Below are 25,113 nucleotides of genomic sequence, written 5' to 3' on the forward strand. Positions count from 1 at the left end.
ACCCTGGGTTGTGCTGTGGCCTATAAACATGTGCACGTATATTTCAAAGAGAACAAACAACCGTCCTTAAGAAGCCAGGTCTTGGAAAATCCCATGCCTTCCATTGAAATTTAATGTGAAACTGTGACTTAGTGGAATACACAAACATTTCTTCTTGTTATGTAAATTACACAAGGAAATATTTGCTCCTTGTTCACACTTAGTTCTTCAGTGATTTCTCTTTATTTTATCTGTGTATTTCATTTCATCTTTGAATTTCCTCACTTTGGAACACAGGAGGAAAATTATCTCCCAAGTGTAGTTATAATATTCTGTTGAAGACTGAAATGAAAGCAGTAGACAGGAATTTGGGATGCCTGTAAGATTTTGACAATGCACTGGGTCCTCATTTTCCCAAGTAGTATGCCACTGGCACATGCTATACAGCTAACCTCCATGTCAATGCACTGGGAATATAAATATTTCCAACAAGGGCTATGACATGTAACTGGTAAGACCCCACAATTCTCCTTAAAGAAGCAAAAGTTAATATTTGAAAAACAAATAATGTGGCCTACAAGGATTGTTTTCTTGATCACAAGTGCTTTTTCATCACTTTAGACTTCCATACAAAATATTCTACTTCACTACCAGAGAAAAATATCCTCATTTCATCCAATTTAACCTTTAACCAGAATTTCATGATTACTTTTCCTTTTTCTTCATATGCTATATTCTTCTGGGACGAAGATCTGAGAAGCAAAATAGAAGTTATCTGTCTTCATAGTGTGGAGGCTCAAAAGTGTGAGCCTATTTCTCCCTTGTCTGAAGGTCAGAGAGTTTTAGCTTGTTCAAAGTTGTTACAACAGGTGTAGCTACACACCCTGGCCTAGGGTGTGGTTACTTGGTCTTTCTGACATTAAGATGGCCCATAGAGGTAGATCTACTTCTCCCTGACCAAAGGTCAAGAAATTCAAGCATACTTCTGCTCCTTCTTTTGAATTAAGAGATTTGACCTAGGGAGTGGCTGCCTTAGTCTAGGGTGGGTTCACTGCCTCAATAACAGAATGCTTTTCTCAAGGATTAATGACTTGTTGTCTCAAGTATTGAAGCAAGTAACTCTTCTAATTGTCCTTTGTATCATGTTGAAGCAGCCTTTTGTTTTCTTTCCCTTTTTGTAGTGGTTTAAAAAGTGTATGGAAAATAAACGTGGGTAAATTCAGCATTCAGTATTCACTGAGTTTCCCTGCTTTTACTTTTCTATGTCTTAGGGATCCTTTCTTATCTCTGTTCCCCCTACTTAACATCTTTCTAATCCTCATGCCCCCACCCTGGTATACTTGTTGAAGCTAGTCTCCTACACATAGGCATAATTCTAAAATGTATTTTTAAAGGGGAAATATACATTACTATTAATTACTGAGCTACCAAAATGTTCAAGTACTTTTGGACAAATATTAAGGGATTTCCTATTCTGAAAATATATAATGTGCTTCAATTGACTTAAACCATACTTACTGTAAAAGAGTGCAATTTTATTCTCAAGTCATTGTCTCTGAATGCTTCCTTTTTCTACATTTGTCTTCCTTCCTCAGATCCAAAGAGAGCACTGAAGATGAGAACTGAGCAGTGGCCTTAGCAGATGCACATACACGTGCACACGCGAGCACACACACACACACACACACACACACACACACAGAGGAAGGCAAGAATTAAATCTAATATATACATATTTGAATATATAAGCATATACCATATGTACATGTTTAGTTAAAGTCTTATGCATTCATAATAATACATGCATGCATTCATTCATAATACATTTAAATTCTGTATTTCTTACATGAACACCCATGTTAATCATACTCATTATAGCTAGAAAATATGAACTGCTCAGATGTCCTTCAGCTGGACAGAAAAAAACATGGAAACGTATTCATTTGTAAAGAGAAATAAACAATAACATTTGCTGGAAAATGGATAGAATTTGAAATTTACATTAGGTGAAACAACCCAGATTTAGAATGACAAATATTCCATGTTTTGTTTCATAAGCAGAGGCTAGGATTTGATACTTATATATGTTTACATATTTGAGTGAGATGTAGGCTGCTAGGTAAAAGAAAGGGGACCAATAGGGGGGAAAGAGCGATGAGGAAAAAAATTCAAAGAGAAATATAAAGGAAGAAGGCCCAGAGTCATTTTCTAGGTGATCCTAATCTATCAAGTTGGCAATTTAACCATCACATGAACCTTACACAGTGGCTATGCCTCAGTACTACTACAGCCTTCTTATCCTTCCAGAGATAATAATAAGAAGAAAATGCTATCTATGGTACGATTGCTTCATGGAAAACCATGGGATACCTCTTCTTATTAGATGTATTAGTTGTATTGTTTTAATCTGGAAATAATGTTAAAAACTTCTATGTTTGACCAGCCAAGCATCATACTAATAGAATTGATCCAGTGATACTTCTTTGGGTTACCATTGGCAGCATAAGCAAAGAGGAATAAACATTTCACTGTAGTGAAATTTTCAAAGTTCATGTTGATTCTGATATGATATGTACACCAGGACAATACTAACCAAGCAAAATGAACTTCTATAAATTATCTCTCCCTGAAAATTAGAACATTTGATTACCAAAACAAAGTTACTTGGGGAATGAGAGCTGGGAGTTGAACGAGCATTTACAGATTTGAATTGAAGCTGGGAGCCCCATGACTGGCAAGGGGCTGCTGCTTTCTGTTTTGGTTGCTTTGCACAGGATATCACAGCAGCAGTACCAGGTACCAGTGACTGTATATCTGAGTTAAAACGTACTCTATTTTCAGCAGAGAAACCAAGCAAGAGAACCTCAAGAAATCTGGGTTTCCAGAAACAGAAAGTCCATGAAAAAAAAGAGCCCAGCACTCCAATCCCTGACATCTGAAGCTTGCATGCAAGGTAAAAGTATCAGGAGCTAGGGGTTGAAGAACAAATCAAAGTCTGTGCATCTGCCACCTGAGATGATCTGACTTCCCAATAGACATACACATCAGATCACCATGAGAGACCTCCAGGAAGTTTTAGGAACAAGTGACCCTGTCTTCCCACAGACTTGAATACCCAGTCCATGATCACAGCCATGGGTTTCATTCTCTCCCACGAATGCTGTGCTTGACATTTCCCATTGATATGTGTTGTTTGCCACAACTTATCTTTTCCCTCTCAGAATGTCCATCTCTTGAGCCTTACTTAGATTTATGAATATAAACGTTATCAACCAGACATTCTATTTCCATACACTTTGCCAGTTCCTACTAAAAATGTACAACTAGCAAATGTGTGGAGATGATAATTTGCTCATTGTGTACTAACGAAAATGCATTGGAATAACTGGGGATGCAAAATGTAAGCAAGGTTTTACTTATTTCATTATTAAAATTGGTGTCTTTTCATGCCATTTTTATACAGGATTAATTTCTGTACATTTAAAAACATTTTGATTACATTCAACAAGTGTGTTGGCTTTTCTGCTGTCTCAAGAGGATTTTCAAGTTACTGAAAAAGCATGCATCATTGTACTTGGAAGAAATATGTACCCTGAGGTTTCATCTTTCCCCTCATACCCAATTTGTAAATAAATAAAATACTTTGTCTTCCGTAGGTTGGTTTGATACAGTTTTATTTGCTTTAAAACTGGCATACTGGAACTCTCCTTAAATGTAAAATGCTGTTGATTATGACACTTTGGAAAGAAAGAAGCTCAGAACTTAGATGAGACTGGGCAAACCAAGTATGCTAAGGGCACAATATATTTTGTTAAGTTTACACTCAAAACAAAGACTTGAGGTGCCAGTCTCTCTGCTCAGTTCTGAGGATCATCCTGTTACTCTGGCTCAGAAAAGTGATGCAATTGTGAAACAACATGTTACTGCAAATAGAGACATACGCATAATTTTAAAAAGCAACCTCTTTTAGAACAGGATGACAAAATCTACAATCAAGATTATAGACGATTACAATGAAGTAGTCCCACACTAGCTCAGAATGGCATATACTACAGGGTTCTTTATCAGCAGCCAAGGGAGTGCATGTGTTTCGACATCTGTTTATATAGTACCCAAGGCCACACCTAAAGTGGACCAGCATCTAAGACGTCATTGGCTGAAGGAGTTTTCCCCAGTGCCTTGCCCTTTTGTCTAAATAAGTGTGTTCCAAACCCAATACCCAACTATATACAATAAGAAAAGATATCAAGTATAAAAATTAGAATTGCAACCACCATAAGTGATATCAAGCAAGAACCATATGCTAAATGTTTCAATAATTATCCTATCTTAGGGAGTCTAAGTCCTATATTAGAAATGACTTGGCTAAGTCATGAGAGGAAACTAACTACAACTGTCTAATCTTCAACACCATTAAAGACCTGAGAAGGGAAACAATATTACCTGTGTAAACAGAAAGTACAATCAAGCAACTTCCAAAATGTACAATAAATGACAGAGACAACTGGCTACCTGGGCAATCACCCAAAGTCTCATTTGCCACGTTGGAGAAACCAACTTTGGCTAAGCCTAAAGTAAGTGATAGACCATTTTTAGAGGCAGGAAAAATTTTAAGACCATTTTACCCTGTCTTGGCAAGGTTTGACAGTCTTTTTTCTTTTGTCTTGCTTGTCCAGTCCAGACACTGTGTATTTTGTCAGTGGTTGAGGGATGGACACTTTTATGCCAAAAGATCAGTTTTGCCAAGAAGAAAACAAACTCCAAGTGGAGTGTCTTCAGTGCCCAACTTTCTCTTGGAAATAGGTCGGTACTACCAGGAGCTATCATGTCTCATGTCAACAGAGTCCTAAGTTATATAAATGTCATATTCTACAGTTCTATGTAGCAGTTGAAGATTTCCTATCTATGTGCAATACAATCTCTGTGTATCTAAAGAACCTGATTAGTCTAACTATAAGTATGACAAACATGAATGACTATAGACCTATAATACTTAAGACATATATAGCTTAAAGACTAAGACTTCATATTAGAATATTAAACAATCTTTAAAAAAACTATGCAGCAAATGAGGACAATAACCTCAAAATGTACACATTGCAGAAATATCTTGATCAGAGGTAGAAATGTATATTGCAATATGACAAATATATCTCAAAATAATGTCAATATATAAAATGTCATAAGCAGAGGTAGATACATGCATGCATAAAATATGACAAAATTACTTTCAATAGGTGTACAAGTATTGCAAACAGAAATAGGAGCATATTCAATATAAAAAACATAATTTGAATTTGTATTAATATACATGTCAAGTAGAAAAATTGCAATGTATCAGTATAGGATATGGGGAATGATCTGTAGTGATGTCTACAAAATGTCGCATTAGCTGCCTAGCACTGTACAAATGTAAAACTGCCATTAGTGGATAAAAGGAGTGATGTTTCTCTGATTGTAGACATCTCACAGCTGTCCATGTACCTATATAAATTTGCATGTTCCTTTAGATTTTATAATTTCACAGGTTGTTATATGATGACTTCCTTAATGGTTATACTGAAAAAAAATACCATCATATTTGCTCATATCTGGGAAACTGAGGTGAGACCCTCCAACTAGAGAACTTTTCTTCATAGCTTACAAGTATTAGATTTTATGTCTTATTCCAGATCTTACAACTACAAACTTAGGGGGTTGTAATAATAGTAGAAATTGCACATGCTACAGATGATGGAGGAGGGTCATCTGTCTATGTGTTACTTTCATTGGTTAATAAAGAAACTACCTTGGCCTTAGGTGGGTGTAGTAGATAGAACAGAATTCTGGGAGGAAGAAAGCAGTGTAAGGTAAATGCCATGAAGCTCCAGCCCAAGATGGACATAGGTTAGAATCTTTCCGGTAAGCCACAACCCTGTGGTGATATACAGATGACTAGATATGGGTTAAAGCAAGATGTGAGAATTAGCCAGTAAGAGGCTAGAGCTAATGGGCCAGGCAGTGTTTAAATGAATACAATTTGTGTGTTGTTATTTCGGGTGTAAAGCTAGCCGTGCGGGAGCCGAGCGAGATGAAAAGCAGGCCTGCTCGCCTCATCGCCTCATCACTACATACAGAGAAAATATAAACCAAAATAAATTTTTCGTAGTTAAAATTGGTGTTGAACTATGTACAAATTGCCAGGGTGTTGGTTCAAATAATGAACTATTTCTGCCTATAAGAGGGAAGGGACTTTTTTTCTGTAGTTACAAAAATGGTAAGGAGAGAGTTAACCATGCACTTTGAGTTCCCAAGTTTGTCACCACAAATGAGAGGCTTTCATAGACCATAAAATTCCCTCCCTCCATTGCCAATTGCCCAGCTGCACCACCAGACAGCCTACACATCTTTGCTAATTGGATGGAACATGCTTGGTATATTTTTCTTTCTTCCTCACCAGCGACACAAGCTGTGTGAAGTTTTCCAAAGGGAATACCCTCTTTGACAAGATTTACTCCTGACAAGCTGTCAGAGCAGTGTGGAACCAAAGATTCAAGGAATGAATATAAATGAAAATTGTACTTTAAATACAGTATTGGTAATCAAGATGCTTCTCCAGGTCATAGACACTTGCGCATGTTTCAGAGATTTTTAAAATTATTTTCCTGCTAGGAATGGGGAGAATTATGGGGCTTCTCAAAGTTTATTATTCTTTCCTTGTTTAGCGAGCCCCATACATTAAGTATGATGGTTCTAGAATATCCCTTCACACTTTAGAAACTTGTCATTAGCACAGTATACTGTGTTTTCAGCTTAAACACATTGTTCATTGTTTTTGATGTGTACTATTTATAGTATTCTTCATCAGATACTAAGGAAGACAAAGTAGTAAATTGCTCTTTTGTCTTTTAGTGGTCATGATGAGTAGAATTATTAAAATAATCCACATAATCACCAGATAAGGTGGAAATTAATTCTGCCTGTATACACATAAAACTATTAGTGTGGCTATTCAGAAAAAACAATTACTTTTAGCATACTCTGGAATTTAAAACTAGGACATAGTTAAAGACTAATATGTATCTTCTCTTCTTTAGACAGGAAAAAAATCACACATAGTCCTGGTTAGAAAGACAATTTTCTATTCTGTTCAGATAATTAGCAAAAGGCTCGAGAGCAAAACGCATTTTCTGAAGTCTATATCTTTTTATCCAGTGGGTGTTCACAGTGACTAACCACAGTTAGTCTTGAGGCTCAAGAGAATTCAACACCTGGATGTGTTTAATTGCAAGCAGCCAATGGGTTGCCACAATCACTATTTAGAATCTTGGCCAGGATCATGCTGCATCAGATTGCAACTGCTCCAGAAGGAGCTCTGGGGAGAAATGGACCATAGCATAAGAACAGACACAAAAGCCATCTTTATAGCCTCCAGTAGCCTGTGAAACGTTTAAATTGTGTTGTGTATTAGGGTTCTGCCTATTGGTATTCATATCTAGAGTTACTGCTGCTGTAACACACTCATTTGCAGTTTACCCAGTGCCCAGGTGCATATTGCCTGCTGGAAAGCAACACCTGGCTGCTATGTAAATGAAAATAGATAGGAAATGAGAAGTACCCAAGGCTTACATCACCACTGCCTTTGTGCTGACATGTTTCTCAATCTGTATCCCCTCTCAGTGGCATTACACTGGTAAATTAGCATGCTTTTATCTATAAACATCCCCTCTGTTCTTATATCCTGATAGGAATTGCTTCCCAAGTTCTTGACACCACTGTGAGAGATCCCACATTTCATCAAGTCCCTCAGTGTTGGCGTCTTCAGCTGTAAGCTAGAGTGGCAACCTCATTTGTCCTAATAAGATTATTGTAGCGAGAATGTGGGGATTAGAGTAATCTTCCTGTTTAGTTGTTTTATATTTACATTTTTAATATATCATATATTTATTATAAACAAAAATCACAATATTTAAGTTAAAAAAGCATAGTATGAGCATTTCCTTGTGCTACTTATGTGATCATTTTTATTCAAAAATTGTAGGCACATGTTTTAAATTCAAACAGTAACAATTGTTTTCATACTGAAAGGCAGTATCAAGTTTCTTGATCAATGTACCACCTTTTATCTGTAGAGCAAAATTCATTAACTGTGCTTCCTGGATTCACAGTCAAATTTCCACATTTTCAGACTCACTGGCATTTAGATATGGCCACATGGCAGTTCCTGGGCCAAAAGGAAAAATGGTAATGTACCATCTCCAGGCCTTCACACAAAAATTTCCCATGTGGGAAACTCTTTGATCTTTCTATAAGAAACAAATAAACATAAGAAATAACACATCAACGAAAAATCAAAGGATAGGTATTTAGGTTGACTTCAACAGCAAGGTCAGACTTTTATTGATCTGAGGTGATATCCCCATGACCTTGTAGCTCGGCATCTGATGGTACAGGAAAACACACTGTAAAAAGTCGAGAACAGATTTTGTATAAAGAATAGGGAGGTGGAAGATATGATTTCATCAGACCCCAAACTGATTTTCTGAATAACTACTTTCTGAAATGTTGAGATGGGTGCTAAATCAGATTTCCTGCTTTTGCAATCCTAAGTTTTGGGGCATGGGTTGGGCATTGACTTCTTTCCAGAATTCTGAATTCCATGGGTGGCAGAATTCTTGGAGCCTCAGGCCTGTTTTATGGCCATGGTTTTAGGGAAACTTCCCTTTCTATTAGACCCTTTCTAAACAAAGGACAGGAGTGTTGTTTTCTGTCTGGATACTTACTGCTGGTGACAAGAAAGGGGATAGCATTGGGCTGAGGTTCGTGAGTCTGGAATAACTCTAAGAGAAGCATTCACTTTCACTTTGTCTTGTGTGGTGAACCAAGTGATGTCAATGATGAAATCCAGGAGGAATTTCTTTAAGAAGTTTAAAAGACAGAGTAAGGACTTTAAGTAGGATGATAATAAAAAGAGATGGCATGAGGAAGGGGGATCCAGGATGGCAGGAAACCAAAACCCCATCCAGAGGAGGACATTTGCTGTTGACTCCTCCAAGCCTGCTCCCCAAGTGTCTGAACTCAACTCAGACAAGTTTGTATCTGTTGGTATAGTAGCAGTATTGCTCCTGGAGGAAGATAAAATATTCTCCACTGGCTACTGTTGGAAGTTCTTGCGTTAATTTTAGAATACCATAGCAGCCAAGATTAGAGTTGATCCTATCTTGAGCTGATCTGAAATTTCGTAAAGGCTATGAGAACTGGTGAGACAGATTAATTGATGCAAAGAAACCTCCAGTCCCATTGATACCCTTCTGAGACCTTAAAGAATGCCCAGAGTGACTATAATAAGCTGGACAATTTTGATGACCCATAAGGTAGACAAAAGGTATTAGTGTCCAGGAAAATTAGGACAGTGATGGATTTTTTAAGGAACTGATAGGTAGCTGCAGAGTTAGGTTTACATGGGCGTGAGTAGAATACGTATTTGAAAGAATTTTTCTAAGAGTATGTAAGTCAGGTCTTTCTCTTTGTCTCAGAAATATTGTAAACTATAAGAGGATTCAGGCAGATTAAAAGTTGGAAGGCCAGTCTGGTGGATAGTGTCAGAAAATAGTGTGATTACATGGTTTGGACAGTCATATAAAGCAAAATTGATGAGGTTGCATTGATAGGTTGGAGGGAGCAGGTACTAAAGGATGCAGAGAAGTGGGTTCTATGGACATGTAAGGGGGTTCTTTGAAGTAGGCTTACTCCCATCTGGTAAGGGGCCTTGTGCAGCCCTTGGGGAGGAGTAAGTTTTAAAAGACCTCTCTGAAAAATGAGAGATACAGTCAATTTAGGAAAGCCCTTCCCCCAGTTCAAAGATTACCTACCATCTTAATGGGAGAAGTGAAAGCCCGAGGGAACATAAGACAGACTCATTACAAGGACAGGAATTTTTGATTAGCACTTTGAGACAATGAAGACACAGCCAGCAGGATAAGAGAGAGAAAGACCCTTTAAAAAGTCAAGGCAGCCTCAGGAATATTGTCCTCCCAAATCCAGTCTCTCTTTGAAAGTTTTTCCTTTCCTTTTCTTTCTCTCTTTTTTTTCTTTTATGTATTTGAAGAGCTTCTACCCCTAATATAGGGTTGGCCAGTTTGACAAACACAAGATGTCTGATTGACCCAGAGCTGTGGCATCCTGATCTGGCCTTGGGCTTTGCCAAATTTGTCAACTGACTCAATATGCCTTTGTTTTAAGGTACCAGCCTTTTGTCTCCATACATCTTGGAAGCTCACCATCTTTATTACTTAGTTTTGGGTCATCTCCTGTCTACGAGGCATCTGTGTAACTTGTGTCCATCATTTCCCTCTCTAGTAGGTCACCCAATCCACTCTTGGGTGTTGGGAGGTGCTAATCAGTCTAGCATTTTCTTGCTGACCTAAATGGTGATGTATAAAGGGCAGAAGACAGAGTGCCTCAGAAGAAGGTTGATCTAAGGAGCCATAATAAAGCTTATATGGCAAAGATCAAAAACACGGGCCAGTCGTTTGATGACGGCATGCATCCTTGGATCTGCTACGCAAATGAGGTGTTATCAGTAACACACAAAAAGTGAGAATGCTATGATATTTACTGAGAGTGTTCTTAAGAGCATGGTTGGGGAAGTTTTTTCCCCTCATTAAAAGAAGAGAGCAGGCAAGAAAAGCTTCTGAAGAACCCTCGCGGCTTTGTCGTAGGTGTTAACAAAACAACCGATGATTTTTTTTTTTTTTTTGGATCACTGTTGTCCATTACAAGATGTAAGAGCATCAGTTTGGCTCAAGAGCTGGAGACATTTTTCATTAGCCAGTGTAAGTTCAGAAGTCAAGCATCAGGTCTCAATTACAATACTGTAAGAAACATTAAGAAATAAAGTTAAGGAGGACATTTTCTCAACGTTCTGATCAATGTCATATGTAAACCTCCAGCTGGCTGGAATGTATTCCAAAGCCCCGTATAAGGATAGGACAGTGTATTCAGCTGTTTTGCTCCTTCAGACTCCTGCATAAGGAGCGAACACCTGAAAAGTTTGGAAGAGAAACTGGCTAAAGTATTCATCTAATTGGTAATTTTAGAAAGAAATAGAGCTTCATGAGGTCTTTTTAAAAATAGGCTTTGCCAGCAATGCCCTTATGTATATGGATATTCTGAATGATGTCCCCAACCTGTGAGCTTAATGACAGGGTACTTGGAAGTCTCTAATCAAGGAGCATGTGTGGTAAGGGTACAGAAGGGCATACCACACCTGTGAAAGATACTTTTCCAGAAACGGTGTGTTATAGTTAGAAAAAACAGATTTTGGATTTGACCTCAGTATTTAAGAAGATAGTCCTATTATACTGAACTGCAAGAAGATGCTGCAGGGCTGAATTCAACCAAAATCATGCTTTAGATCTGGAGTTGATTTTTTGTTGTTGTTTGTTTTGTTTTGTTTTTTGCTTTTTTTCCCCCTTCCAGTAAAGAACAATTGGCAATAGATAGTAATGCCAAAGGAATTTGGTCCTATGATTGTTAAAGAAACATACTGCCCATTTTAATCCTGGTTCTACATTTCTACTGGATACTAAAGATCCTGTAGGCAGCCTATTAATTAACCTGTAAAAGACCTCATCCTTGGGGCTCACTTGGTCTTGGAAAGAACACCTCTGTCCTCTAGGCTTCCTTTTACCTATAAGGCCCTCTGTGAGGGCAAGTAAAATACGGAGGAAATATTTCATTTGTGTTAACCCTTCTTGCTCTAGACTTGGCAGTGTTTGGAGTCCACTGAGTAGAGTTTCCATAACATTCCTTAACAAGAGAACAGACAGCTCCCCATAGTGACAGGATGCTCTGAGAAACCTCCCCACAACTACCTCCTGGTACTTAGTTGACTTGGAGGGGAAAGCAAGAAATAACCTACCTGCATTTTAATCCCTTTGACTATGTTAGTATAGGTCTCCAAATATCTATTAAATGCCCAGAAAGTCAAATCATACCAATCTGGTACTTTTAAATATTCTAGAGTATTTTCAAACGCTAGGCACTCTAAATAAAATATGATTAAACACACATTTTAGTCAATCTTTGTTGCTTGTTCATTTCCCAGCCACCCAAACTCCCAAAATAATCACACAGAAATTATAATACTGTTTGGTCAATAGCTTAAGCATTATTTCTGACTAACTGTTATATCTTAAATTAACCCATTTCCATTATTTTATATTTTACCACAAGGCTTGTAGCCTATCACCAAGGTCCCAGCACATCTGTCTCTGGCAGTGGAATCATGGCTTCTCTCTTTTTTTAAAAAATATTTATTTATTATGTATACAATATTCTGTCTGTGTGTATGTCTGCAGGCCAGAAGAGGGCACCAGACCTCACTACAGATGGTTGTAAGCCACCATGTGGTTGCCTGGAATTGAACTCAGGACCTTTGGAAGAACAGGCAATGCTCTTAACCACTGAGCCATCTCTCCAGCCCTCATGGCTTCTCTTTGCCTTTGCCTGCTCTCTCTATGTATAACTCATGCAGCCTGGCTATGTTCTGTTAAGCCATTGGCCAAAAGCAGCTTCTTTTTTAACCAATAAAAGCAACACATATACAGAAGGACTTCCCACACCATTTCCCCTTTTCTGTTTAAATAAAAAGGAAAATTTTAACTTTAACATAGTAAAAATACATATAACAAAACAGATCTTAGGCAAGAATTACAGTTACAATATTTATATTTATTTTATTTTTATTATAACTAAGGAAAACTATAATTATAACTATCTATTCTTCAACTCCATCAAAGACTCCAGAAGGATATAATATTGCCTAAGTAAACAGGAAGTGCATTGTAAGCAACTTCCAAAACTCTAGAAGTGATTGGACAGTCCCCCAAAATTCTTCTGTGTCATTGGAGCATCCAACTTCAACCTACAGGCCCATAGTATCCAGCAGACTTTTCCGAGAAGCAGGAAATTTGAAGATCTGTTTTGCCTTGTGATGACAAAGTCCATCTAACCAACTCCATAAGGTTTGTAATTGCTGATTGTTGACTTTTGATAATTTAATATATTCATCATCTCTAAATACAATCCTTTATATTCTTTAAGTAACTTAGTCAACACTTTATATTATGCATAAGGTTTTTAGTTTTTCTCTTTTTTTTCCACTCTGGGAAAATTTAGCCATCTCAATCTTCATATACAAATCTTTCTTTAATAAAACAATTTAAATGTCAACATTTTCTTTTACTTTCCAGCTTCCTTTCTTAATACCACAGGACATAATAACATTAACAGAATACCATATGTTGTGAAAATTTTCTCCTGGTAGTGTAGAAAGGGAACCCAAGCAATGTATATCCCTTCTGCATAACAGTCCAATAACAAACAAAGCTCAATTTCACTAAAGTTCACCCTGGGGAACCAATACATTTATTGGATTTACTTAGAGATCATGAACAAAGGATTACTGCCAGGAGTATGAGAACCAAAGAGAACCTACACTGAAAAGTTTTCACCCAGTGTGTATGAAGGCTTCTCCACAGGTACACAGGTAGACCCTCCTCTCTTTAGTCTTCCACAATGTCACTGCAGGTCCTCCTCAAGAACTAGGACTTCATGCAATTAGGGCCTAATTGTATAAAATGAGCTGGGGTGGCCCTGTCCATCTTTTCTTTCTTTCTGTGAAAGAGTGTTAATATTAATAAGTCCAGCTGTAATCGTTTTAGGTAGGTACAGCTGAAGTCATGAAGATGGTTGTTGTTTAACCCAAAAGATAGAACAGAAAGTCTGCATTACATGAGAGAGGCACTGGTTCCCTCTAATCTTGGCCGTAACATGGGTCAAGGAGGGGAGCACCTGATGCTCAAGAGATAGGATTTTTCTCTTTTCCCCAAATCTATACAATGGCTTAAGTTCTTGTTGTTTCTGGTGATGTCAACTAAAGAAACCTCTTGTCTGGTGTGCAGGGACATGGGACCTCCCTGCCCATCTCAAATAAAAACCTGGACAAGGGATAATTAAATCTTTTATAAGCAACCACAACCAATCTGATGAATGTGGGAGTTGTTTGGTCTGGAATACAGTGCTGTGTAGTAGCACCTTAATTAAAGGAATGGAATCAAAACCACAAGCATAGACTAATGTAATAAATTAACATTGTGTGTTTGCCTACTGTTTTGCTATGAGGGTTTGTAAATTGCCAAATAATCCTTATAGAAAACTCATGACAGTCTTTATATATATGGAGTCATCTACCCAAAACACCCTCAGATCTGTTTGCAGTCTCCCCTGAAATCAACTAAGAAAATCTTCTCAAAACTACTATAATAGAATTGATGATTGAGGGACATTTAGGCAGAAAGTCCTCTCTGAGCTCCCTAGGGTTGAGCATCTCATTAGCTATTTTTACTGTAGACATCTGTGTATTGTGAGAAAAATAATAATAACCTATGTTGGAAAAAAAAATCTACCCATTAGCAGTCCTTAAAGACAAATGAGTTACTATTGGTTTGCTTTGTTATTCTCCTTTTCCTATTCACAGATTTAAGGGCCAACCTGACTCAAGTTAGTTTTGATCTTATATTTTATCTCATTATTATCCTTTCGAAACTTGTTTGCTTTCTAATGAGAGACAGAAAGAGGGTGGATTCAGATGGGATGGAAGGTGGAGAGAAACTTAGCAGGAGAGAAAACCATAATCAGGATGTGAGGGAAAAGAACCTATTTTAAATAAAAGGAGAAAAGGAAGCACATAGTTTCTAATTAACTTTTAAAGAGAAGATATCTATGTGGAAGCACAGCAGGTGTGTTCGCAAAGAAAACATCAAGTGACTTCTGCTAAAAATATCTGTTATTTTCCCATTTCTTCTAGGTCATGTGCATCTTTTACCCGTTAAAAAGAATATCCCTATCATTTTTAATGACATCGACACTGCAGAATTGATGCAAAACTCCCTAATGTTCATTTTATCAGATAATAACTATATCAATACAATCATAGTATAAAAAATGATGCTTACACTAGTTATGTATTTATACATAGTTTATTTATTTAGCTTACAAAGTACAAACTAAATCTTGTAGGCGAATCATCTCATACATCACTTAATAATCAATTACTTTTAGAAAGAATGTCAATTTGCCCATGACCTGAGAATGTATAGAATCTCCTGCTGACAATGTTTTTTATTCAATTTACCTTTACAAAAAGTCTTTTCTCATTTTACATGCCAAATCCATTTCCCACTCCCTGCCCTCCTCCTACTCGCTCCACCTTCTCCCTTCCATCTCCAAGCTTAGCCCTCCATGCACTCCTCAGAGAGGGTAAGGCTTCCCATGGGGAGTGAACAAAGCCTAGCATATTGCTTTGAGGCAGGACTAAGGCCCTCCCCATTACATCTAAGCTTAGCAAGGTATCTAGGAAGAATGGGTTCCAAAAAGCCAGAACAATCAGTAGGGATAAATCCTGGTGCCACTGCCAGTGTCCTCCTAGTCTGCCCCAGCCATACAACTGTCACCCACAGCCTAGTTTGATCCTATGCTGGTTCCCTCACTGTCATACTTCTCTTGGCTTTTATCTTGGTTTGCTCTGTGCAGTTGCATCCAGTGCTTCTGAGGTCGCAGGGGATGGGTGGATTTGGGGGCAGAGAGAACCTTCTCAAGAGTTGCTTTAGACTTTGCTTTTTATTCTGTTTAGTGTGTGTGTGTGTGTGTGTGTGTGTGTGTGCTTGTGTGTACCTGTGCAATGTTACACTAATATTCAGAGCTACAAATGCCTTCTAGAGTATCAGATATGAAATTATAAGATACAAATTAATAAAAGAGACTAACACCAAACAGGAAAAGAACAGATTTGAAAAACATCAAAAAGGTTCTTAAATTCTCATTTCTCATAAATGTCATACTGCAACACAGAATATATTGCCTAGTTACTGGTAGCGTTTAACCTTATGATTCATTGTTTTTGAAACTATAAATATAGTTAACTTAAATATCATTGGCCTTCCAAGTTCTTGGAAGCCTGAATATCACACAAATTAAATGAAAATCACTGGGCATTTATTTCTTTAGAGTCACTCCTTAGAAGTTTATGCCCCAAACAATATATAAACAGTAGCAAGAATGACTTCTAATCTTCTAACTATCATGAAACTCTCATGGAAAAATTACATCTCTTTCTCAGCAGCTACTGGAAACCTCTGGGTAAGGACTTACTTACTTTACAGGACACTGCATACTGACAGTCATTCAGCTAGAATGACTTGCCTATCATATCCAAACTCTTCTATATCCATTCAGTGTAGGTCAATGTTGTTGGGAGCTGTGACCCCCCCTCACACACACACACACCAGATCCTGAATTTCTGGTAAACAACTGCTTTCCTCTGCTCTGAGACAGCCTGCAGCTGCTCTGAGCACAAGACCCTCAGAAGTTCCTGATGGCAGGGGAGTGGTTTCTGGTGCATTTGGCTGGGACATGGCTATTAGTTAAGGGTCCTTATATAAGCTGTCCCTGGACACAATAAAGGGCACATTCTTGGGCATTCTGGCATCAAGGACGACCTGTGTCTCTGTCTGTGAGTCTTTGTGTGTTTCAATCTCCAGTTCCTTGCCAGGTTCACGAACTGTATGGAAGCTCATAGAGCGCAGATGGGTTTAGTGCCCTATACAATATTCTATTGCAAAATGAGCAGCAGATTGTTTCCTTAAAAACAGAACTCAAAGGTAGCATTTGTGGTGGTACAAGTCTGTCATCAGAACTCAGGGTAAAGGTATTCTGCAGGAGTCATTGGAATGGTGGTAACAGCAGGGACTCCATAAGCAGCATTTCCTCCCAGTCATGCCTCTGCCAACAAATTTACTTTTGCACTCCAAACAAACAACAGCAACAAAAATCCACATAACTACAGTGAAGGTGAAGGAGGTGTAGCCCTGATATTCTTCCTGTACATGAAACCCAATACTTTGAACAATTTCTGAGAAAATATAAGCACACCTAATATTTTCTTCTGCTCCTTCTTTTCCTACTCCCTAACTTGTCTACTTGATCAGAAAGAGTAAATCTCGCGTTGTCTCATTTATCAAATAACAAATGTTTTAAAATCAATACGAATTATGCTTGAGAATGACTGCTGGAGAAGGGGATCATAAAAAAACAAGCTTATATTTTATTTCTTAAAAAGTACAATTTTAGCTGGGTGTGGCGACACATGTTTTTAATCCCAGTACTTGGGAGACAGAGGCAGGCAGTCTCTGAGTTCAAGGCCAGCCTGGTCTGCAGAGTGAGTTTCAGGACAACCAGCAATACACAGAGCAACCCTGTCTTAAAAAACCAAAATAAATAAATAAATTTTAAAAAGCACCAATTTTGAGTGGTTAAAATTCAAACTGTTTTCAAATGAATACACAAAAACCCAATTACATGTTGTCCATAAGATAAATAAGATTCAAAAATCAAAGAATTGAACATGTTCTATGTTTCGTTTTGTAAGACAGAGAAGAGTAGAGTTGGCTCCCACCCACTAGGAAAGGTATGCTCCCAGACTGGCCTTGCTGAGATCAATAAGTGTGACACTCATCCTGCTGGGCTGATGTAATTCACATCTCACCTCCTTTCAATTTGTCTGAATTCCTCTGATCATAGTTGCTATGCATCTGATGCTTTTATTCATAACCAAGGAAAGCAATTTGGAAGCTCCCGTTGGATTTCTTCCAAAGGGCGACAAGATGATATGTTTCAATTCAATAGCCAAATTCCCTTTAGCTTAGATATTCTAAGTACACCTACGTACTTATTTTCAAGTTAATAAATTTCTGCCTTTATCCAGAACCTGGCACTGGTTTTCATCTTGTAAGCACAATGCCTGTGTTTTAATATGCTATAAAGTTATAATCTTTCCTTTTATCAGCCAAAGAATCATAAAGCTGAGGAACTCAAAGTCACATTTGATCTTAACAACCTGACATTTGACAAGCACTAACCTAAAATACAATATATTAGAAGCAGGAGCTATCACAGATGATACTAGAAAGCCAGAAGCTCCTATACCTAGTGACCAAGTGTTTTCCATTAACTTTTTCCTTAATATTTAACACACACACATATATGTATACACACACACACACACGCACACACACATAGTCTTATCTTCCTACAAATTTCCCAATTTTCATTATGGGTTTAATGGTGTCTTCATACATCTCTCTCAGAATAATACAGGAATTTTTAAATGATTAAATAGAATCTGTGGTAGTATAAGATGCTTGCCTAACCCATTAATTCTTATGTTATCTATAGTTAATTACTTCAATTATTTTACTTTGGGAGCATTTCTTGTTTCTGTTTCCTGTGCAGAAGATGGAATTTGCAGCCGGGCGATGGTGGCACACGCCTTTAATCCCAGCACTAGGGAGGCAGAGGCAGGCGGATCTCTGTGAGTTCAAGACCAGCCTGGTCTACAGAGCTAGGTCCAGGACAGGCTCCAAAGCCACAGAGAAACCCTGTCTCGAAAAACCAAAAAAAAAAAAAAAAAAAAAAAAGAAGAAGAAGATGGAATTTGCCCTTGTCACTTCTGTACCTCCATGAACTACATTAATAGAATGACAGGAGAGAATCTTTGTGTTGGTAACTTTCCTGTTGCTATGAAAACATAACCAGAAAAAAAGCTACTAAAGGGAGAAGGGGTATGCTTTGTTTAAAAGTTCCAGAGGGGCCATAGACTATGGCGGTAAGCAAGGAAAGGTGGTAAAAACATAAGGCTGGCCTGTCATATTGCATTTGTAGTTCAGAAATAGGGAGAGAACCAGAAGTGAGCCATAGCATAAAACCTCGAATGCCACCTCTCCTGATATACTACTACCAGCAATTCTCTGCCTCCTCCTGACGTTTACATAGCTTTCCCAGAACTGAAACCATTTCACAAGTGAATCACAACAGTTCTGTGGCCATTCTTATGTTGTGTAAGATGGATCTCAGAGTAGTTTTGATTTGCATTTCTCTGATGGCTAAGGATGTTGAGCATTTCATTAAGTGTCTTTCAGCCATTTTAGATTCCTCTATTGAGAGTTCTCTGTTTAGGTCTGTACTCCATTTTTTTATTGGATTATTTGTTCTTTTTATGACCAATTTCTTGAGTTCTTTGTATATTTTGGAGGTCAGACCTCTGTCTGATGTGGGGTTGGTGAAGATCTTTTCCTATTCTGAAGGCTGCTGTTTTGGCCAAGATCAAAAACACTGAGAACAACTTATGCTAGAGAGGTTGTGGGGTAAAGGGAACACTCCTGCATTGCTTGGGGGAGTGTAAGCTGGTACAGCCCCTTTGGATATCAGCATGGCAATATCTCAAAAAATAAGGAAGCAAGACCCAGCAATACCACATTTGGGTATAACCCCAAACGATGCTCAATCGTACAAGAAGGACATATGCTCAGCTATGTTCATAGCAGCATTGTTTGTCATAGCTAGAACCTGCAAACAACCCAAATGTCCCTTGACAAAGAATGGATAAGGAAAATGTGGTACATTTACAAAGTGTAATACTACAGAGCAGAAAAAAATAATGACATCTCAAAATTTGCAGGCAAATGGATGAAGCTAGAAAATATCATATTAAGTGAGGTCACCCAGACCCAGAAAGACAAGTTTCACATGTACTCTCTCATAAGTGATTTTTAAACATGAAGCAAAGAAAACTAGCCCACAAATCACAATCCCAGAGAACCTAGACAACAATGAGAACCCTAAGAGAGGCATACATGGATCTAATCTAGATGGGAAGTAGAAAAAAACAAAATCTCCTAATCTTGGGAGCATGGGGACCTTGGTACAGGGTTGAAGGGGAGGAGAGAAAGGGAGAAGGACAGAGAAAAATTATAACTCAATAAAATCAATAAAAAATTAAAAAAACAGTTCTGTGGAGTGTTGAACATTTATTTACTATAAATGATGACCAAAAAAGTAAAATCTGTACAAACTAAACGGTCTGCAATAGAGAAACTAAAAGGGTGACAAATTGTGTGTTAATTGAATGTAACACAATGAGGTATTTTAGGGCCTTCCTTGATTGATATCCCTGCTTCCTAGTTTATGAACATTTCTGTTAAGTTTACAATGTAATACCTGGTTTCTGCCTTACAAATCATCATGTCATAGAAACATAAGACAAACCCACAAACTTCACAAGAAAATTTAACAATAATAAGTAGCATCCTTAATGTAAGTGTTCTGGCATTATTAATTTTATATCTTATGAGCAAATAAAGTTACATATTGTAGTTTTCTAGCCTAAGATCTCTACTATGTGTTTTATTTCTTCTGAGAAAACTACATCAAATCATTTTTTCATTCAGGATAAAGATAAAATTAAGTAGAAGTTATAATGACATTTGTCAGGTAATAGAACTGAAAGTAGTTGGAAGTTTTGGAACAGGATGGCATGAATCAGGTTGTAATACTTTTTCTAGCCATTACTAGAAAAATAATGTAACTTTGTTAGCAAAAGGTAACATTTTCTTACACCAAAAATCAGATATTATGTACTAATTTATAAATGACTTTTATCTACTATTTTTTGATTATCTTTAAATAGCATAGCACTGCATATAAATTATGCTCAGCCACAAAATAAATAAATAAACAAATAAACAGGTAGATACCAAGGATTCCATTTACAAGCAATATGGCTGGCCGAATAACAAATGCAACATCTCCCATAAAAATATAGCTAAAGTGGTCTTGTCGTTCTGGACGTTTCCCATCTCTCATCACATAAAGTACAAAAACTACAGAAATTCTACCTCAGAACAGGCATGGTTCCTGTGAGCAGTGAAGCCGGCCTTAAACTGTGGCCAACAAATGACTTCCCTTGTAATTAGCCTTGGAAGGAGGAGGCGATGACTAAGAGAGCTAACAGAACAGCACTTAAGCTTTGAGAGTCAGAAAAATGCAGAAACTCCAAACAAACCCAGTTCAGAGAGTCAAGGCCTGGATAGAGATTTGTAGGCGTGCTCACCTGTCTGTCCTTGATTTAAGTAGAGCTAAAGAATAAACAAACAAAGTAAAGTCTTCTTAGAGTTTTTCACAGCAGCCAACACTGCTTGTGAGTTCTATTTCTCACCTCCTCCAGTAAAGTGTACTGAAAATTGCCTTTAGAGTACTTCCAAGTAGGTGTTACCAACAGACTCCAGAAAAGGTCAAAACAAAAACTTTTGGAAGAGTTTTACAACAAACCCAGAAGATTCACATAAAGTTATAGTAGAATGAACACACGCATAAAATTATTTTGATTATTATTCACAAGCAATAGGATAAAATCAGGAAAGGTTACAAATGCTTAACTACTAATAAGTATCTAAGATTGGGGCAGTTTTCATGATTTACAACAACAACAAAAATTATTTTAGAAACTACAGCCATATTTGGAAAAAAAGTAACATCCAAAAATGAATCTAATGATATATTCAACTGACAAGTATGTTATAGTAGGAAAATCTGTTAGTGGCATGGAAAATAGTCATCAAGGAGCTAAGCAGAATACAGAACATAAAGAAAGTACAGGGAAAAAAGCATAAGAAACACTTAATCGGCTAGCACAATCCCATTGTTAGAGCTCTAAAATATAGTAACTTCAACTTTGAACAAAATGTAATGCCTGAGCTCTAGGATATGTAGTTATTAGCCACTGATCAATACTGAGAACCTTGCCCTAAAAAGAAAAGCAAGCAAAACAGTAGAAAACCACTCAAATATCAGAGAAAACAAAACCCCCAAATGGTAAAATAGGTCATCTATAAAATATCTATAACTAAATACATCATGTTCTAAGATCTAGAACATGATGAGGTTATGTTATGATGAGGATGATTTTTCACTGAAGGGATGTAGCATCGACTGTTTTTTGTCTCAGCACTCTGTAATCTCTGAAAATTTAAGCCAACCTGTTCTACATAGTTAATGACTGATATCACATGCCATAAAATGAATCCCTGCTTATAAATAAACAAATAAATGAATGCATTGCTTAAAATCTATAAATGGTCCTGCACTTAAATGGGGTCTGTGAGCAGCATGTTACAAATGGCCTAATGGTCAATGATGACATAGACCCACTGTGTCCCTTGAGGTAGAACAGTGTGCATGGCAGTGAATATGTCTCTGCTATGTTAGAGTGGGAAGAACAAACTGCCATGCGCACTGTTGGTCCTAGCCACACCTGCTTAACATTTTAAAAAAGTGCTCCTGGTCAGAAAATGATTACAGATACACAATAAAAACAGATTCAAATGAAAAAGACCTCTGAATGGGTCAACGTGATGGATAGATGTACAGAGGCTTGTGAAAGAGACAAAAGAGTATAGACCATTATAAAAAGAAGTAAAGTCATTAAAGAGACAGTAAAAGTCATATAAAAGAATATAGATAATCATAGATTAAAGGAATAAAAAAAATAAGCCACATAAAGATGGAAAATATACAGAGTTTGAATTATGTATATTATAGTATGTTCTTTGAGTTGTTTGACTATGAATGAGCTAACTACAGAGAGACATTTCATTGTACAGGCTGCTACTAAATGGACATGTGTATTTTAAAAGTATATTGACTTCAAAATTTGAGTTTAAGGATATGTTGCTTTGGAAAAGAGGTTCTGCTTTTGTTTCTACAGATGATTGGAAGCTGTGGATTCTTTCCAGGCTAATGTGATTTAATGGATCAAGACCTCCTGAAAGGTCACCATGAACCCCTAAAAATACTTCACTCAACAAACAACAAGAAGCAGTTTAGAGAAAACTATGCCCAAATTCCCAAAATGATTGTTTGTAAATGTTTATTTTTCATTTAAAGGGGGTTGATTATAAATGGTTAAATGGTCACAGTCAATCTCTTTCTAAAAAAGAAAAAAGGAGGAAGATAAGATATAGAGATGAATACTTTGCATTGATATGAATCTTGATCAATTGATAGATATTTAATGTTGATTTTGTTATACTTTGTATATGTATTTATGTTCTTGTTTAAAGTATTTGTGTAGCTCATTTAAAATGTAATGTGTAATTAAGAAATACAGATTAAGATAGTCATCTATAATAGTCAAACTGTAGTCATATGAGTTAGGTTTTCTAGATAAACAGAGATATATTTCAGTTAGATAATCTTCAACACTTCAAAGACCTATGGAATATGGCATTTAAAATGTCTACTTCCGGCAATACCAATTACTTCAAACAGATGATGGGCACTGAAGAGGCTTCTTATCGAGTTTGCTAGCCATTTGGACAAGAAACTGCTCTTGTCTGGACTGCTTGTTGGTATGCTGTATGACATGCAGGATCCACAGAAAAGTAACCACTGAACATTCAAAAAGATGGGATGGCACTTTAGGCTTCTTGCTTCATAGAAGAAACTGCCAGATATTCTGCAGGACACAGAAGTGGCTCAACAGTCTTTCAAACTTACTGCTTCATGGAAAAGTCTACCAGATACTATGGGTCTGTAGGCTGAAGATGGATATCTCAATATTACAGAAGGGTGACTTTCCAGACAACAATATGTCTGTCAGTTCTAAAGATTTTTAAGTTGCTTCCTAGGCATTTCCTGTTTACTTAGATAATATTATATCCTTCTGAGGTCTTTGAAGAGTTGAAGACAGATAGTTACAGTTATATTTTCCATAGTTATGATTACTCACAAAAATATTATAACTGTAATTCTTGTTTGATACCTATTTTTTAATATATAATTTACTATGTTAAAGTTGTACTCTTCCTTTATAATTAGACAGAAAAGGGGATGATGATGTGGGATGTTCTTCTGTATATATTTTTCTTTTATTGGTTGATGAATAAAGCTATTTTAGCCAAGGGCTTAGCAGAATAAAGCCAGGTGGGAAATCTGAACAGAGAAAGAGAGAGAGTAGGCAGAGTCAGAGAGATGCCATAGAATCTTTAATTTTCTGTATAATAACTATGCAATTTTTTCTTATCTCATTAATCCCACTGAAAGTAGAAGCTTCACATTCATTTCCTGCCTGCCCAGACATGAATAATCATACAGAAACTATATTAATTATAACATTGTTTGGCCACTGACTCTAGTGTATTCCTAGCTAGCTCTTACTTCTTAAATTAACCCATTTCTATAAATCTGTGTATTGTCACAAGGCTGTGCCCTACTGGTAAGGTTCCTAAGATTCTGGCCTGTTCTTTTCCTTAGGCAGCTACATGACATCTCTCTGACTCTGCCTACTCTATGATTGACCAATAGTATGATGGGTCCATATGTTCCTGAGAAGAAGAGTGTGGACTGAAAAAGAAAAATGTAGAGCTCAACATAAAAAAATAAATAATAAAAAAAAGAAACAGAAGTAGACAATGGGGATGTTCTATCGGGAACTCACCAAGGCCAACTGAACTGGGTCTAAAAAAAGCATGGGATAAAACCGGACTCGCTGAACATAGAGGACAATGAGGGCTGCTGAGAAGTCAAGAACAATGGCACTGGGTTTTGAACCTACTGCACATACTGGCTTTGTGGGAGCCTAGGCTGTTTGGATTCTCACCTTACTAGACCTGGAAGGAGGTGGGAGATCCTTGGACTTCCTACAAGGCAGGGAACCCTGACTGCTCTTCGGGCTGCTGAGGGAGGGAGAGTTGATTGGGGGAGGGGGAGGGAAATGGGAGGCTGTGGCGGGGAGGAGGCAGAAATCTTTAATAAATAAATAAATTAATTAATTAAAAAAAAGAAGTAGACAAGAAACAAAAGATAAATTTGGGAGGGTATCCAGTGAATTCTGTGATCAGCCTCAAGTTTATTACTCAAAGTTCTTACATTACCCAGTCAAGAGGGGAAAGGCAAAAGATTCCCTTGCCAAGAAACAAAGAACAAACAAACATAATTACCTCCTTAATACCCAAGGCATTAAGTAACCACACCCTAAACCCATCATTCTGTTGACTGGCCTTTGAAGAATAAGGCATCCCATAGTCACACCATTGGTCAATCATCTTGTTGTCTAAACAAGACATCCAGTAGCCACACCTTAGGTCAAAATATTCTGTTGAATAACCTTGAAGAAGTTAAATTAGATCTGAACTCTCTGATCTTTAGTCAAGATGGAATGGATCCACTTCTGTCAGTCTATATTGTTTCCATTGGGA

Source organism: Chionomys nivalis, chromosome 3 (genome assembly GCF_950005125.1).
Source record: "Chionomys nivalis chromosome 3, mChiNiv1.1, whole genome shotgun sequence".
NCBI classification, from domain to species: domain Eukaryota; kingdom Metazoa; phylum Chordata; class Mammalia; order Rodentia; family Cricetidae; genus Chionomys; species Chionomys nivalis.